Below are 14,729 nucleotides of genomic sequence, written 5' to 3' on the forward strand. Positions count from 1 at the left end.
AATAGGGGGATTTAAATTAATGTGTAAGTTGATAACAATTCACAAGAATTATGTATAGTCACATTTAAAGGATGAAATTTAAGCTAAAGGGGAATAGGAGCCACAATCCTGATGATGAGTAATTTAAAAAATTCAAATGTCACCAACAGTTCAGCTAGGTGGGTAAGCCCCAGGATATATCACATGAACTCAGAGGAAGTGCATCCCATTTGCTTGCTACTCTTGCTAGTAATAGATGTTTCTAAGTATATCCTGAAGGCTTCTAGTGAAGAACAAACTCAAAGAATCTTAAAATTTGTGATTGCTTGAGCAGAATTAAAAAAATCACATTGTAACTCCTGAAATGGAAGGCTAAGTAAATTTAAAGTAAGATCACTGCTTTATGCCATCGGTCCGAACATGATTTGGGGGTATTAGATGAAAGTGGAGCCTAGGGCTGATTTAGATGAATGAATCTTTGGAAGCTGAGCCAGAAGAAGTCAAATGATATACCTAAGCAATAAAACTATAAAATGGTACTGTGATGTTATTTTCTTTGTTCTCCAAACTATCAGAGACTAAGAGGAGAAAAATCTACTCATATAGGCATAAGTATGCCTATATTGGAAGTACATATAAATATATTCTCTCTGGTTGTTGGTCAGCTTAGTTCTGAATGTGGAATGAACTTTCACAACATTGAAGGTTCTGTATGAATTTTAGCTACAAAGTGCAACATTTGTCATGCAATACATATTCCTCTAACATGCTGTCTCAAATATTTCTAAAAACTGTTTGCTTCATAAGATATAAAGAATTTGAGTTTTATAAAGAACCTTCTTTTGAGGCTGGGAAGATGGCTTAGTCGTAGAGCGCTTGCCTTGCATGATTAAGGCCCTGGGTTCGATTCCTCAGCATCACATAAGCAAAAAGAAAAAAAGCCAGGAGTGGCTCTGTGGCTCAAGTGGTAGAGTGCTAGCCTTGAGCTGAAGAGCTGAGGGACATCACCTAGGCCCAGAGTTCAGGCCCCACCACCAGACACCCCCCTAAAAAAAGAACCTTCTTTTTAGGGTGACTTTGAACTTCAATCCTCATATCTCATCCTCCTGACTAGCTAGGATTACAGGTATGTGCTACCAGCACCTAGCAGAATTTTCTTTTTAAGGATTACCTATACTTAGTAAACCTCACCTATACTTAGTAAGCCATCCAGAAATCTATTTCAGATTGATAATATTAGAATACTATTCTCAAAAAGCAATTTCTGATTAAGTTACTATCATATGCAAAACTTGGAATGCTCATTGGAGATAATAGCAAAAGAAATTATATGCTAGCTAATAAAGGATATTTTACCATTTATCAGGAGAAATGTCAAACATAACTATAATATTTCAACTAAATCAAATACCACTATTGGTCAGGAACAAGTATGTTTCTTGCTTTGTGCTGTTTTATTTTTATGATCTTTTAATGAACATAATGAACATACATTAGGTGTACAAGGGATCTTTATTGTGACACCTCCATTCATGAATCCAATGTATCTTGATCAACGTCACACCTTTATAAAGCTCCCTTTTTACTTATTCCATTCAAAAACAATTTCAACAGGATTCACTGTTCTATTTTTATATGTTCAAACTAAAGTTCTTCAACCAAATTCATCCTCACATACTTAGGTTTAAAAATATAACATAACATATTTGTATAAAAAAAAGACTGATCCAAGATGAAAGTATGATCTATTAGGGTTCAAAGTGAACACTCTTAAATGTTTTAAAGCATTTGAGTTATAACTCCTGAGGTTGTTAGGAAAATAAAACACAGTTCCATAGTAGATACTGACAAGTCCACAACACCAGCTAATCCTTTAGAGGTGGGACATGTAAATAAGTAATATAAACATCAAATATCCAAACTAAATTGTCCAGGTGATAATAAGCCTATTTAGCAGAAATCTGGCCTTTTATAGGGAAGCTTTTTTGTCCTCAAATATTTCAATAGCTTCCAAAGTTTGCTTACTCTTGTCTACCAGCCAAATGCTTATCCACTTTCAGGAACCTGCTTATATCTCACCGAAACTGAAATGTACAAGCATATGAAGCATGGTTCTGTGCCAGTGGTTCTCCTTCACATTTGTAGACGAACTAAGGGCCTTGAACACTTGCTTAGCTGTGTTGCTCAATCAACTCTGTTTGCTCTACCTCTTGAGTCACACCTCCACTTCCAGCTTTGTGTTGATTAATTGGAGATAAGAGTTTCCCTTTCAGATTTAATACTGCAATCATCAGATCTCTGCAGTTTCATACTGCAGTGCTCAGATCTGAGCAGGCAAGATTATAGGCATGAGCCACAGTGCTTAACCCTCCTTTGTGTTTGTATTTGTAGGCTCCACTTGTCTGTAATTGCAAATACACTACTCAGCTCCTGGTAAAACCTTGGACACAGCACAAAGATGAACAAATACAAGTTCTGGACCAAGCCAGTTATACCACACGTACCCTTATCACCTGTCCACCATTTGTCACTGTGATTTTGTCTCTGCCATTTTTTCATACAGATATATTTTGACAAGTTACAATACAACATGGTTAGTTGTATATAGTCAGCAGTCTCCATAGCAAAACTCACCAGAATGCAATTGGTACTGTCCTTTGGTCTTTAAAACAATTCCATAACTTTGGAAATTTTTCTTACCCATTCATATGAGTTAGAAAGATATTTTGACAAGAACATTTCAGCAAAATTTCCACATGGTCTACACATCAAAGATAGCTTATTATTCTAAAAATTTAGAAGGTACCCTCATCCATTTCTGTAATCAGGGCTCTAAAGGTCCTACACTAATTTATAAGACACATATAAAAAATCTTTACTTCTAATTTGTGGAAGAGAGTGTCACTGTATTTCATTCTGGTGCCCTGCATCTTGTATATACATTTTTCTAATTTCGGGAGGGGAAGGGAAATAACAAAATGCTGAAACAAGGATACAGGTTAACCTATTGTAACAATGAAATATATGAGTCACTATGTTGAAAATGAATGTTACAACTTCATGGGGGGAGAAAGGAGGAGTTGCGGAAGTGGGGAGAAAATGGATAGTAGGGGTAAATCAAAGGAGGGGATAACAATGCTCAATAGAAAATGCACTCATTACTCATGTAACTGTAACCCCTCGGTACAGTATCTTTACAATAAAAATATTAAAAAACTATAATTCACTCATTTTAATAAGGCATATCCATCTCACAACTCAGACACATTATGTTAGAATTTTAGAAGCTAGAATCCAAGCATCAATATTTTAAAGATATCCGAATAATAACATTGTCTACGAAAGTACAGGAATAACTGTCTCCTTTTTCCACAGAAACTTATCTATATAACACAGACCATTTCCTCTATGGCTTTTAAGACCAAAATTCATAAATTCTTGTCTGTAAATCTCTCACTCCACTCCTCCCTTCTCCTCCAATTTCCATCTCCTTTCCTTCTTTTTCCTCCCCTCCTCTCACTTCCCTTCCCCTACCCTCCTTTCTTTTTCCCTCTCTTTCTTCCTTTCCTTTCCCTCCCCATTTCCATCCATATACCTCTTTCCTTTTCTCCCTCCCTCTCCATTCATTTCCCTTCCTTTTTTTCCCTTTCTTCCCTCACCTCCTTGACTTTTTTCTTGCTCATTTCTTCTTTCTTTGGTTCTCTATGTTACTTGTAGGTTGGTATTTAACTTCAACTAACAACAGTATAAAATCTTAAGCATTAATGCAATATATTTAATTTATAAAGGATCCTTAGTAATTCAGAAAGAATAGTCTGCATGTTTATGAATCACAAAAATTAATAAAGATGGCAATTGATATAGTAGAAGATGACTAGAATTTTTATTAGTATTTATCCATGTAAATTATGTGATTTTGGTTGTTTGCTCCTCTCCCCCTAACGTTGATGTTAACTTTATATTTCTGATCCCTAAACTGGAGGAGCTCATAACAAGCTTAGTAATATTATTAGTTGATTTTCAGAAGACTGAGGTAAACTCTCTCACACACACATTTACAAGTTCTCCGCAGGCCAACATAAAGGAGTGTATGTGTAGGGGTGATTCCCTATTTACAGGTAAGCTTAATAATTCAGAATTACAAGCATGCTCTACCCCAAACCACTCTCCTTACCAGTGTGTTGTTTCTCATATTTAAATATTATAATTTATCATATTGTTCAGTATTACAAGAGAAACATCATTCTTCCATTTATGAAATGCTATATATATGACCCATTTGTTCCATGAAAATGAGCTTCAAATTAACAATACTGTAACAGCAATAATCCATTAAAGTTTATTTTTGTAATGGCAATGCATTTTAAGATTATGCATAATTTATAATACTATATTTATATTGTTGAATTTTCTCAAATGCAATTTTTGTTATCTATTGAGAGCATTTCCTTCTCCAGGAAGTCTACTACTATTATCACATTACAATTTTTAAATATATTAATAATTTTCATTGCTATCATAATTCTCCTTTGTTACGTTAAATCAGATTGTTGATATTTTTAATATTTGCAATACCTGCTAAGGCTTTTTGTATCTATATCTATAATTATATTTAATTATAATTATAATTATATTTAATCAGTGGTTTTATTAATTTGTTTTATGAGTCTTAGATTTATGAACTATAATGGACAAACTGAATTTCTGACCTAATTACACTGTCCAGATTATTAATAAAATATGGTATTTTAATAAAATGCAATAATATTAAAATATTTATTAATAATTAATATTTGAGGTGATTGATGATAATTTGTCCATTTCTTTCATGATTACCATTTTTGAACTTTTCTATCTCTTCTTTTAAGCTTTCATTTCTAGAAAACCATCTAATAATATTGAAACTTAATTAACAATATAGTTCCCAGATAATATGTTTATTAGCTTTCTTATTTCTACTTATACTATACTTATTTCCTTTATTGTTTTCTTTAGATTTTATAAGATATTCTATTGCACTTATGCACAATAAGCCCATAGAAATTTGTTAATTCTGTGCATACATAGATTATTTTCTTATCTCACTGGCTTTTTATTTTTATCATTTAAAATTTTTTTAAAAAGTTATTTTGAGACTACTGTACAGAGGAAGGGTTATATTTACATGAGCAAAGTAATGAGTACATTTCTTTAAAAAATGTTTTTATTGTAAAAATACTGTACAGAGGGGTTACAATTGCATGAGCAAGGTAATGAGTGCATTTCTTATCAAGCACTGTTGCTTCCTCCTTTGTTTCCCCTTACCATTCCTTCTCATCTGCCCCCACAGCACCACCCCCCTTTGCAAAAGTTGTAAAGTTCGTTTTTCCACATAACGTCTTCTACATCTCATTGTTGCAATGGGTCCACCTGTATCCCTATTTAAGCAATTTGTTTTTCCCCTTAGAAACATAGGTCCCATGGTTTCCCTTATTTGCAATAACTACTATATGTCTGAGACAAGCAAAAACTGTCAGATAAGTTGATCTTAGGCGAAATGAACCCCAAGATAAGGACTCAAATGGTTTTTCTTTCTTGCTATTGTTTCTAACATATTTATAAGATGATTGCTTTGTTGCTTTGTATGTCCCTCCCCCACGGAGTACATTTCTCATCAATCATTGTTGTCTACTCCTTTGTTTTTCCCCAACGAACCTTTCCCTCCCATCTCCATAACTACACTTCCCCTAGCCCCACCACAGCTCACCCTTACCCCCCCCCACCTAAATTGGAAAGTTTGTTTTTCAACATAGCATTTTGTACATCTCATTGTTGCAATGGGTCCACCTGTATCCCTGTTTAAGCAATTGGTTTTTTCCCTTCTCTTCCCCAAATTATACCAACATCAAATACAGAGAAAACAGGGGTTATACCTTGGGGGGAGGGACATACAAAGGAAGAAAAAAAATCATGTGGTACCTTATAAATACATTAGAAGCAATAGCAAGCAAGAAAAAAAAACACTTGTGTCCTTACTTTGGGGTTCATCTCACTTAACATCAACTTATCTGACTGTTTCTGCTTGTCTCAGACATATACTAGTTATTGCAAATAGGGGAAAGCAGGGGACCTATGTTTCTTTGGGCCTGGCTTACTTCACTTAATATAATTTTTTCCCAAGTGTTTCCATTTCCTTACAAATGGGGCAATGTCATTCTTTCTGATGGAGGCACAGAATCCCATTGCATATATATAACACATTTTCTTGGTCCATTCATCTACTGAGGGGCATCTGGGTTGGTTCTATATCTTAGCTATGGTAAATAATGCTGCAATAAACATAGTCATGCTGGTAGCTTTAGTATGGTCTTGTTTGTAATCATTCGAGTAAATGCCCAAAAGTGGGATTGCTAGGTCATAGGGAAGCTCTATGTGGAGTCTTTTGAGGAACCTCCATACTACTTGCCAAAATGATTGAATAAGTTTACCCTCCCACCAAATATGCAATAGGGTTCCCTTCTGGACACATCCTCTCCAGCAACTGCTGTTATTAGATATCTTTATTATAGCCATTTTTACTGGGTTGAGGTGGTACCTCAATGTTATTTTGATTTGCATTTCTTTTATCAATAGAGAAGTTGAGCATTTCTATTTTTAGCATTTTTTATTGTGAAAATATTGTACAGAGGGGTTACAATTATATGGGCAAAGTAGGTAATGCGTACATTTCTTATCAAGCATTGTTGCCTCCTTTGTTTCCCCTTACAATTCCTTCCCTAAGTTGAGCATTTCTTCATGTATCTATTGGCCATTCTTATTTCCTCTTCAGAAAAGTTTCTCTTTAAGTCTTTATCCCACTTATTTATTCTGCAGTTGTTTCTTTGAGGATTCGTTATTGGGGGATTTAATTTTTTGAGTTCCAAGTATATTTTAGATATTAGACCCTTGTCCTTCGTATGACTAGTGAAGATCTTCTCCCAATCCGTGGGCTTTCTATTGATCTTGCTAGCTATGTCCTTTGCCATGCAAGAAGCCCTGCTGTCTTTCTTCCATTCTATTTTTTGTTGTTTTTTTTTTGGGGGGGGGCTTCGGTCATGGGGCCTGAACTCTGGGCCTGGGTGCTGTCCCTCAGCTCTTCAGATCAAGGCTAGCACTCTACCACTTGAGCCACAGTGCCACTTCCGGCTTTTTTCTTTTTGCTTATGTGGTGCTGAGGAATCCAACCCAGGGCCTCAGGCATGCAAGGCAAGCGCTCTACCACTGAGCCACCTTCCCAGCCCTCTTCCATTCTATTTTTTTAAATCTCCCTTATCGAAGATTAGGTGACTATAGGTCTGTAGGTTCATTTCTGGGTTTTCAATTCTATTCCATTGGTTCTGAGGTCTCTTCTTGTGCCAGTACCAAGCTGTTTAGATTATTATGGTTTGTAGTAGGATTTGAAATTTGGTGTTGATATTCTTCCAGCACTGTTCTTTCTGTTAAGGATCGTTTTGCTATTCGGGTCTTTTATTGTTCCATATGAATTTTTGGATTGCCTCTTCTATTTCCTTGATGAATGAGGTTGGAATATTGATATGTACTGCATTGAATTTGTGGGTAACATTGGGAAGTATTGCCATTTTCACGATGTTGATCCTTCCAATCCAGGAGCATGGGAGTTTTTTTTCCACTTCCTAAGTTCAGCTTTAATTTCCTTTTTAAGGCTTTTAAAGTTTTCATCATAGAGGTCCTTCACTTCTTTGGTTAGGTTAATTCCTAAGTATTTTATTTTTTGTGGGGCTATTACAAAAGGAATTGCTTTCCTGATTTTAGCTGTGCTCTTCTCATTGTTGGTATACAGGAAAGCCATTGATTTTTGAGGGTTAATTTTATACCTGTTACTTTGCCAAAGTTCCAAATCTCCTCCAGTAATTTGGGAGTGCAGTCCATGGGATTATTTAAATACAAGATTATGTCATCTGCAAAGAGGGAGAGTTTTACTTCATCTTTCCCTATTTAGATCCCTTTTATGTTTGCATTTTTAATGAGACATCTGAACCTCCTTGAAAAAGAGCAGCAAGTTAAACCCCAATCCAGTAGACAGAAAGAAATAATTAAAATTAAGTCAGAAACAAATTAAAATAAAAAATAGAAAGAATCAACAAAGCAAAGAGTTGGTTCTTTGAAAAAATTAACAAAATTGACAGACCCTTAGCAAATATTATCAGAAAAAGAGGACACACCCAAATAAACTCAGAAATGAGAATGGAAATATCACCACAGAAATAACCAAGATTCAGAACATTATAAGGGAATACTTCTCAAACCTTTATGCTAATAAGTTGTAAAACCTGGAAGAAATGGACGATTTCCTAGCAAATATCGACATGCTGAAACTAAACCAAGATGAGTTAAACCAACTTAACAGGCCCATATCAAGCATTGAAATAGAAACAGCAATAAGAGACCTCTGTTCTAATAAAAGCCCAGGACCAGATGGATTTACGTTGGAATTCTACAAGGCCTTCCAAGCAGAACTCATACCAATACTCCTCCAACTTTTCAATGAAATTGAAAGAGAAAGTTCAGTACCGAACTCTTTCTATGAAGCCATCATAACCTTCATCACAAATCCAGGCAAGGACTCATCAAAGAAAGAGAACTACACACCCACTTCTTTGATGAACATCGATGCAAAACTTCTCAACAAAATTTTGGCCAATTGACTTCAACAATTCATCCAAAAAATCATACACCACGAACAAATAGAATTCATTTCAGGGATGCAAAGCTTGTTCAATGCACACAAATCAATTAATATAATTCATCACATCAACAAGACCAAGGATAAGAACCACATGGTTATCTCAATAGATACAGAAAATGCATTTGACAAGATCCAACACCCTTTCTGATGAAGGTTCTGGAAAAATTAGGAATGCATGGAACATTCCTCAATAAAATAAACTTCTCTGAAGAGGACAAAAGGATGGCCAATAGACACATGAAGAAATGCTCAACCTTCCCTAGCCATAAAACAACATTGAGGTCCACCTCACCCCAGTTAGAATGGCTAAAATCAAGAATTCTAGTAATAACAGATGCTGGAGGGGATGTGGACAGAAAGGAACCTTACTGCATTGTTGGTGTGAGTGTAAACTTGTTCAACCACTTTGGAAAGTACTATGGAGGTTCCTCAAAAGACTCCACATAGAGCTTCCCCTATGAAGCAGCAATCCCACTTTTAGGCATTTACTGGAATGTTCACAAACAAGACCATATTAAAGCTACCAGCACAACTATGTTTATTGCAGCATTATTTATCATAGTAAGGTATGGAACCAACCCAGATGCCCCTCAGTAGATGAATGGACCAAGAAAATATGGTATATATACACAATGGAATTCTATGCCTCCATCAGAAAGAATGACATTGCCCCATTTGTTAGGAAATGGAAAGATTTGGAAAAAATTATATTAAGTGAAGTAAGCCAGGCCCAAAGAAACATAGGTCCCATGGTTTCCCTTATTTGCAATAACTAGTATATGTCTGAGACAAGCAGAAACATTCAGATAAGTTGACGTTAGACGAAATGAACCCCAAGATAAGGACTCAAATGGTTTTTCTTTTTTTGTGATTGTTTCTAACATATTTATAAGATGATTTCTTTGTTGCTTTGTATGTCCCTGTTTTCACTGTATTTGATGTTGGTATAATTTGTGGAGGGGAAAGGAAAAACCGAATTGTTTAAATAGGGATACAAGTGGACCCATTGCAACGAGACATACAAGACGTTATGTCGAAAAGGAATTTTACAACTTTGGAGGGTGGGTGGGAGGGAGTGGGGGGCCGATGGGAAGGGGAAACTAAGTAGTCAACAATGCTTGATAAGAAATGTACACATTATCTTGTCCATGTAATTGTAACCCCTCTGTTCAGTATTTTCATAATTAAAAAGAACAATAAAGGCTGTATATGACAAACCTACAGCCAGCATTATACTTAATAGTGAAAAATTAAAATAATTTCCACTACACTCAGGAACAAGACAAGGATGTCCACTCTCTCCACTTCAATTTAGTATTATAATGCCTAGCTACAGCCGAAATTATTAACTTGTACAGAAGGAAAGCAAATAAACTCGTGCATCTTTTTTGCTTTGACATGTTTTATAGTTATTTATTTGTTCAATTCAGATATTTTATTGTGATCATTTAATTGTTACTATAATAATAAAACGATCATTTGTTACTATAATAATAAAAATATTTTAAATGGGACACATAGTTATGATCCCAATAATCAGTGATATCAGAAGATTATAAAAGTAAGGCCAGTCTGGGCTATGTAGGAAGACATTGCCTCAAAAACAACGTTTTCAATAAATATGTAAATAAATAAATAATCTCTTCACCTTATTCTGAGGCATAAAATTTATTGCTATTAACTGTATTCACCATATATGAAATATAATATCAGACTTATTTGTTTTTTAACCTCACAATAACATTATATTTATGGATCAGCTTCTCCTCATACCCTGAATGTCCTCAGTATCTGTTAACTACTACTCTGTCTCCAATTCTATGAGAACAATTTTATTAGGTTGTATATGTATATACACACATATATATGTGTATGTGTGAATTCCTCAGGCACTTGTATTTTAGTGTCTGGTTCATTTCTCTTGACATGGTATCCTACAATTTCATTCATGCTGTTTCTACTAAGACAAATCCATTATTTTTTCATACCTGAATGCTATTATATTTTAATATTAAGCCTGTAATAATCCTATTATTATTCAAGTTTTAGTGTTACACATTTTATAGTCATCTCAAAAGTATGCATATTAATAATTCTTAAGTTTTCTTTGCCTTCATTTGTACAATATTTTATAGTACTCTATGTTCAAATACATGTTAATATAGTGAGATCATGCTGGATGATTTTTATTCTGATTAACATATGTAACATGTTATTGAACAATGTGATAGGTCAACATACGTATTCAACATATACTGAACAAAGCAACAAATACAAGCTTTATCCAATCTTTTCCACCATGCTTTCTCAACCTTGTCCTTTTAAAAATTTCAAATTTCAGATGCAAATCCAGGCACAGTTTCTCAAGCCTGTATTCCTAACTACTCAGGAGACTTATATTGGGAGGATAATTGTTTGAAGCCAACCTGGCCAAAAGGTTGTGAGATTCCATCTTGATAAAAGAAGCTTGGCATTGTGACACATATCCATCTTTCTACTTATGTAAGGAAGTATAAAATAGCCACACTACAGTTCAGGCAACAAGCAAAACTCTTTCAAAATTAGCAGTGTAGAAAGGGCTGGAGATATGACTCATTAGTGGAATATCTGCCTAGCAAGTGCAAATCCTTAAGTTAAAATCCTATTATGTGGGTGGGGATGGGATGGAAAACTGGGAAAGAGTGAGAAAAGAGGTAACATTGTCTAAAAAGAAATGTACTCTTCACCCAACTTGTGTAACTGTAACCCTTCTGTATATCAGCTTTATAATAACAATAATTTAAAAAAAAACTAGTAGGAGAAAAAAAGGCACATCCAGCCAGGTGTATTGACAGAGGTTTGTAATCCCAGCTCTCAGTAAGTAGATGATTTTAAAACCACTCTGTGCTACATAATGAGACCTTGTCTCCAAACAAAGCAAAATGGCCGTATGTCCTATACTTTTTCAAGAGCACCTAAGATAATTAAATCCTTACTTTTTTTCTGGGGCAGGGAGGCAAAGTACATAGCTTAGACAAATATTCCTTCAATAAACCTTTAATGATTCCATGTCCATTATATACTTGTACAATCATTTCCTTTCATTTCTTTTTGTCAAGGCAAGAGTTAAAGCCCATCTATCTCAGATGTGAGTGTAAGAACAAATTAATATACACATAAGAAGTTGTAAAAAAGGAGATGCCACTTTATTAAGCAATTTATAAATAAAATGCGTCTTGACAGTGCACAGAAGATTTATCAACACAATCATTTGTTAATCAAAGTGGAATTAAGGATCTGGAGGTTTCTTTCTGCATCTTGATACTCACAGAGAATAATCCTGTTACCAGAGTGCTTCTAAATCACATGTTTGATTTAATATTTTATTTGAGCAAAAGTATATTTCCCAGGATATTGTTGATCATTGACTGCCTACTTTCATGGCCTGGCTTCAACAGCAAACAGTAAGCCAGGTCCTCCATGTCTTAAATATTAGCCTTTATTTGAGAAATAGATACATAGTTCCCTTATATTTACCGAATCCAAGGAAAGTAGCATATAGAGAAACAGAAAGTTATGAAACTTCTTTTAACATTGGTATTTTTGATATGCAGGACCATCTCTCCTATATTCGATCACTAGATTAACCATCTAAGTCTTCTCTTACTGTTTTCTATGTCCTTATAAAATATTTTAATCAGAAGCCTTGAGCATGCAAGTTCGAAAATGCTAGAAACTTTCTGATTCAGAACACGTCAGGATTTTAGGGTAACAAAGAAAACAGATCTGTCTCCTAGTGATTTTATGCTCAGTGATGACAACAAATTTTACCTTAATTGAAAAAAAATCTTCAGAAACAGAATTGTACAATAAAGGATGTATGCCATTTGGTATCCTATTTTTTTTACTTAAACTATACAAAAGTATAGTTTAGAAATTTCCATCTCAATGTAGACTGATACCTAATCAGGATACTGGACAGAAACTGACTGGTTTCCTTACCATTAAAGAAGTGAATAAAGGAATACTGAATTAAGTTGGCCTGAATTACATTTAAAAGTCCTCTGTTTCACTTCTTATCCTTGTCCCTAATTTCCCTTTGATCATTGTTATTTGTAACTTTTACTAAATCTGATAATTTGGAAAATGATTAAAAGTAAAGCAATTGACTAAAACTCAAAATTTGAAAACAATCATCTGCTAATATGAGTCCTATTATATAACCTTAGTATATTTAATGACATAGATAATACCTATCTTCTAATGCTTTCCTCTCTGTGGAAACTTCTCTTAATACTATACTTTTATCTAAGACTACTGTAAGTCCTTTTTGATGAAAAAGAAACCCTAGAATAGATTTTGTACCAATCTTCATGCTGAGAAAAATCAATGATACTTTCTAACTACTCAGAGTGTTCATTTTCATTCCTTCAGTGAAACTAAATTTTAAATGTACACAACCCTGTTCTGCCCTATTCTATCATGAACATATTAGTTCTGGAGGAAAGAGTACTAAAAACTCACAAGACAAATGAGCTATCAGACCCATGCAGTGATATGCCTTCTTTTATAAGATCAATGAAATTATAACTTCTGAGACCATTATATATTTTAGTGTTTACCCAGATGAGATGAATTCTTAGCAGTCATAGAACAAAATTTCTTATACATCGGCAGAAGACATTAAAAATTGAATATTTCATCAGTAGTTCTTAACCATAGGCCAAGCTATTACCAGCCATGCTTAGCTAATACTACATGTAATGTTTGCATTATTCTATTCCTATAAATTTGAGAAAAAAGTCATTGCAATACTTGAGACAAACTCAGCACTTTGAAGTAGAGCTTGTCCTGAAAAGATGTTTCTTCAATACTTGTCATTTTAATTTAAAATCAATTCCAAAATATATATGCATACTAAGGGAACTGTTATGCTTTGGCATAATAAGTTATTTGTATAAATATCGGGCTGAGTAAAACTATATAGAGTCACAATTGTGTTCAATTTTATAAATGGGTAGATAGGTGGAGAGAAAGAAGATTCTATTTTTAAGGACATTTAACATGCATTTTTCAATAAATTCCTGACCATAATAACTTCTTTAAGGATTTACTAAAAAAGAATTAAAATATGTAATATCTAATCCCCAGGAAAGTATAAATCTTATCACATAATTCATTAGCAAATGTGGACATATTGGAAGAAATGACAATTTAAAACAAAAAGGTAAAGTAGATCAGAGTTTGTTGATATCAGGACTATTAACAATACAAGGATTTAAAAAGAATAGAAGGGTTAAAAATGTAAGGAGAAAGCAATGATGTGTGAGAGCAATTTGAGTGGGGCTGACAAGGATGGATGAAGGCCACGAATGTACACCATTTTCCTTGAAAGCTCCAATCCCAGAGGAAATACCCTGCAAAATATATTTAAAAGAACCAACTTCACAAAGCATTACCTAATCAGAGAAAGGGAGTACAAATACACTGCCTTCGTCCTTCTTTGCTTCTTTCAAGTTCTAGTTCCTTGACTTGATTGAACTTAAAGGAATCTTTCAGAGAAAGGAGCATGAGAAATATAATCTTCAATACTCAGTGCATTGCAGAAAAAGGGGGACAGGAATGGATCTGGGAAGAAATAGGAAATGCCTGATTCAGTCCTTAAAAACATGACATGGTAAAGCATTCAAAAGTTAATTTCAAGAGATCATAGATGGAAACTCCAGTTAACTCAAGTAAAGTTCATATAACTTCAAGAGGTGCTCAGTAAAGTATTAAAGACACAGCTTGTAATAACAATTCAATTTTGAATGATTTTGATGTAGAGGACTTTCTGCCACTGGAAATTTCTTTCATGCAAAGTTGGATGAGAGCGAAATAAAGGGATGATTTTTCTGATAGCTTTGCTTGTAAAGGAAGCATTTTCCTACTCAAATGGCAAGGTTTCCTGAGGAGAAAAAAATGGCCCCTGTTGAGACTTAGAATGAAAACCACAGTGACTGAAACTTGGGCATAATTACAGATAGTCCAGAAGAAGCATGAAAAA

Source organism: Dipodomys merriami, unplaced genomic scaffold (assembly GCF_024711535.1).
Source record: "Dipodomys merriami isolate MVZ:Mamm:240054 unplaced genomic scaffold, mDipMer1.0.p SCAF_3, whole genome shotgun sequence".
NCBI classification, from domain to species: domain Eukaryota; kingdom Metazoa; phylum Chordata; class Mammalia; order Rodentia; family Heteromyidae; genus Dipodomys; species Dipodomys merriami.